This window comes from Rousettus aegyptiacus, unplaced genomic scaffold, assembly GCF_014176215.1.
Source record: "Rousettus aegyptiacus isolate mRouAeg1 unplaced genomic scaffold, mRouAeg1.p scaffold_m13_p_10, whole genome shotgun sequence".
NCBI lineage: Eukaryota > Metazoa > Chordata > Mammalia > Chiroptera > Pteropodidae > Rousettus > Rousettus aegyptiacus.
Window position 1 is genome coordinate 87,675,954 of NW_023416285.1, and position 4,045 is coordinate 87,679,998.

At 33.2% G+C, this 4,045-nt stretch overlaps 1 pseudogene; it reads right to left on the reverse strand.

Annotated features, from left to right (window-relative positions):
- Positions 1-1,547: 1,547 nt before the first annotated feature.
- On the reverse strand, positions 1,548-1,666 carry LOC118609182 (annotated as a pseudogene).
- Between the last annotated feature and the right edge of the window lie 2,379 nt (positions 1,667-4,045).

Below are 4,045 nucleotides of genomic sequence, written 5' to 3' on the forward strand. Positions count from 1 at the left end.
TCATAAGTCTCTTATGATCCCTCATATTTCTGTGCTATCACTTATAATGTCTCCTCTTCCATTTATAATTTTCTGTTTCTGAGTCCTCTCCTCTTCTTGTAAGTCTGCCTTCAGGTTATCAATTTTGTTTATCTTTTCAAAAAAAAAACAACTTATTTTTGTTGATCATTCCATTGTTTTTCTATTTTCTATTTCATTTATTTTTGCCCTGATCTTTGCTATTTCCTTCCTCCTATTAACTTTGGAGTTAGTTCTTACTTTTCTAGTTCCTGAAAGTGTAAAGTTGGGTTGTTTATTTGAGATCTTCGTTGCCTAATATAGGCATTTATCACTCTAAACTTCCCTCTTGGAACTGCTTTCCCTTCATGCCATTAATTTTGGCATTGTGTTCCTATTTTCATTGGTTTCAAGATATATTTCTGTTTACTTTCTGATTTTTCCTTTGACCCATTGGTTGTTCAGAAGTGTGTTGTTTAATTTCCACATACGTATTAATTTTCCAGTTGTCCTCCTATTATTGACTTGTTTCATCCCATTGTGGTTAGAAACGTTTCTTGGTGTGATTTGAATCTTTTTAAATCTTCTGAGACTTGTTTTGTGATCTATACTAAAGAACATTCTGCGTGTGCTTGAGAAGAACGTGTATACTGCTGCTGTTGGATGGAATGTTCTGAACATATCTATTAGGTCTGTTTGATCTAAAGTATAGTTCAAATCTGATGCTTCCTTATTGATTTGCTGTCTGGGTGATCTATTCATTGTTGACAGGGGGGTATGAGGTCCCATTGTCTTATTGTATTGTTCTCTATTACTCTCTTATGGTCTCTTAGTGTTTGCTTTATATGTGCAGGTACTTTGAAGTTGTATGGATATGTATTTACTATTATATCCACTGGATGTGCTGACCCCTTTATCATTATACTGTCTCTTGTAACAGTTTTTGACTCATCTATATTGTCTGATATAAGTATACTTATCCTTCCTCTTTTGATGGAATATTTTCTTTCCATTTTTTCATTTTTGAGCCTACACATGTCCTTGAAGCTGAAGTGAGTGTCTTAAACGCAGCATATAGTTGGGTCTTCTTTATTTTGTGTTTATTTATTTATTTTTTATTCATTCAGGCATTCTATGCCTTTTGATTGGAAAATTCAGTCCATTTTCATTTAGAGTAATTACTGATATATAATGACTTAACAATTCCATCTTGTTAAATGTTTTCTGGGTAAAATGTAGTTCCTTTCTTCTCTTGCTGTCTTCTTTTGTCATTTATTGATATTCCATAGTGATATACTTTATTTCCTTTGTCTTTATCTTAATTGTTATCTACCATAGGTGTTTGTTTTGTGGTTACCTTGAAGCTTACATAAAACACTTTATAGAAATAATGATGTATTTTAGGCTAATAACATCATTTTTATACAAAAAACATACCCTTTTACTCCTCCCCCAACATTTTTTTTTTTTTAGGCGAGGCAACCCTTGGTTGACCTCACAGATTGCAAGGACCTTGTCAGCTTACAATCCCTTATTTTTTTTATTTTTTATGCCTACAGCACCTGGTCTTCCTAGGTGGTCTCCCATCCAAGCACTAACCAGGCCCGCCCCTGCTTATCTCCCAAGATCAGATGGGATCGGGCTTGTTGAGGGTAGCATGGCCGTTTTTGATATCACAATTTACTTCTTTTTATATTGTGTATCCATTAACAAATTATTGTAGCTATTGCTATTTTTAATACTTTTGTCCTTTAATCTTTATACTAAAGTGATTAACACACCATCAAATTACAATATTGAGGTATTCGAATTTAACTATATGCTGACCTTTACCAGTGTATTTTATTTTTTCACAAGTTTTCCTGTTACTAATTAGTGTCCTTTTGTTTCAGCTTGAACAATTCCTTTCAGAATTTCTTGCAAGGAGGGTCTGGTGGTGATGCCTACCCTCGGCTTTTGTCTTTAATCTCTCCTTCCTTTCTGAAGGACATTTTTGCTAGATAAAGTTTCTCCTTGGCAGTTTTTCCCTTATTGTCCCACTTATTCTTGGCCTGTAAGGTTCTGCTGAGAAATCTACTTATAGTTTTACTGGGGGCTGGGCAGGTGGGAGGTGTCCGATGAAAGTGACAAGCTACTTTTCTCTTATGACTTTTAATATTCTCTCTTTGATTTTGATAGTTTTATTATAATGCGCCTTAGAGAAGATCTTCTTCCTTGTTCCTAGTTATCTTAGGTAACTTTGAGTCTCAGCTTAGTTGTATGTATATACAACATATTTTTAATACATTCATCCACTGACAACCATTTGAGGCTGTTCAACATTGACAATGAATGATATGTAATTAGGACGTATGTGCGAACAAGAACTGAGTTGGAAAAAAATAATGTCAGCAAGTGAAAAATAAATTATGTTAACTATAAATCCTTTCGGACATATATTATGATGCCATATTTATATGACTAATATGTTAGTAAAATTGAATTTCTCATCTGCTCACCTGGATATGGACACAATATCAATGGCTGTCTTAAATTTAACTTTTATCTAACTTTTTTATTTCATGTTAACACATTCTGTGAAAAAATCTCTAATTATTCTCAACATTAAGATGCATAAAACATAATACACTCCAAAAGTCTTAACGATCTCTTGAAAATATATTCTCTATGGCACCAATTTTGCAAACGTGTTTTGTTTTGTATCCAGTTAGTTTGGTTTTATCCTTTCATCTAGGCTTTACTGTTTCAGAACGTCCCTGGCAACCTGGTCTCCTTTGTTTCTTTAACTATTACTGTACAATTTTTTTCTTATTAGAGATTATATTTCTATTCCTGGTTTCTCTTTTTCTTTTATTCGCCAATAACAAAATACCATAGAGCTGTTTTACTATAAACATTACTGCTAGGAAGGAAAATTAACATCAACACAATTACAAATATGCACTGTTTACATTTGAGAAATGTTAATAGGTTCTAACAACTACAGTCACCTTTAAGGAATGAGGGCCAAACCTCACATGGGTGATTAAAATCAACATATGCAAGAGGCAGGGTTGCATATGCAATGTGATGCAAAAGCTTGAGAAGTCAAGAATGGGTGTGGTGAAACTTTCAAGCTGTACACTCTGTCAAGTGAAACTTGTTGGCTCCAGCAAGTTTCTACACATGCATATAAACAAGCTAATGTCAACCACATTCATCTCGAGGATTCTTAACGGTACCCCCTTTTTTGGCCAGAATGAAAAGACAAACGTAAAATTTTGTAAGAGATCATATTTTCCTCCCATGTGATCTTCAGAAGATCTGAACTAATATTTCTAACATTAAAGACTATTTCTGTTCTTTCTTGTTCTGTTAAATAAGTATTAGATAAATTCTATTATACTAGAAGATTAATGAACAAATTTGTAGGAAAGTAGTTCAGAGTAATCTAATGGGAAATCCCCATTTTAAATGAAAAGACATTTAAAATAGCTTTCAGAGAGAGTTGATGGAGATGATATGATCGAGTTTGATAAAAAGACTGTGATGTTTGAAAACCAGGTCAACCTAGCCAGTGTCTTGTAAAAGAGAAAGATGCAAAATCCTGATTAGAAGCAGAGCGCGCCATAGGTCTAAGTCTGTCATTCACAAATTTTAACCTATAACAAATATTTCTATAGGAAATATATTGTGATATATGTTATGGGGTATATTAATGCCCTAATAAGTTGCCAAGACAGTCTAAAATACCTTTTTAGTTCATAACACTACTGAAATTATATTTATGCCAGAAAAAAGACTGTCAAAAGAAAAATATAGTCAATGGTATTATATATTGGGTGCATACCTAAAACTATCCTATTAGTTAACCAGAGATTGAAAAGCGTGACAGATATTTCATGAAAATACATGGGATATTATTATACAGATTTAATAAACAGGACTAGTACTATAAACTGCAAGAGCCACAAAAATGAGCTTCAGGTAATATATTATTATCCACTTTGAGCTTTCCTACAGATTCCTGTTGGGTTTCTCAGGGTAAGGTATTTTCAAATATATAGAA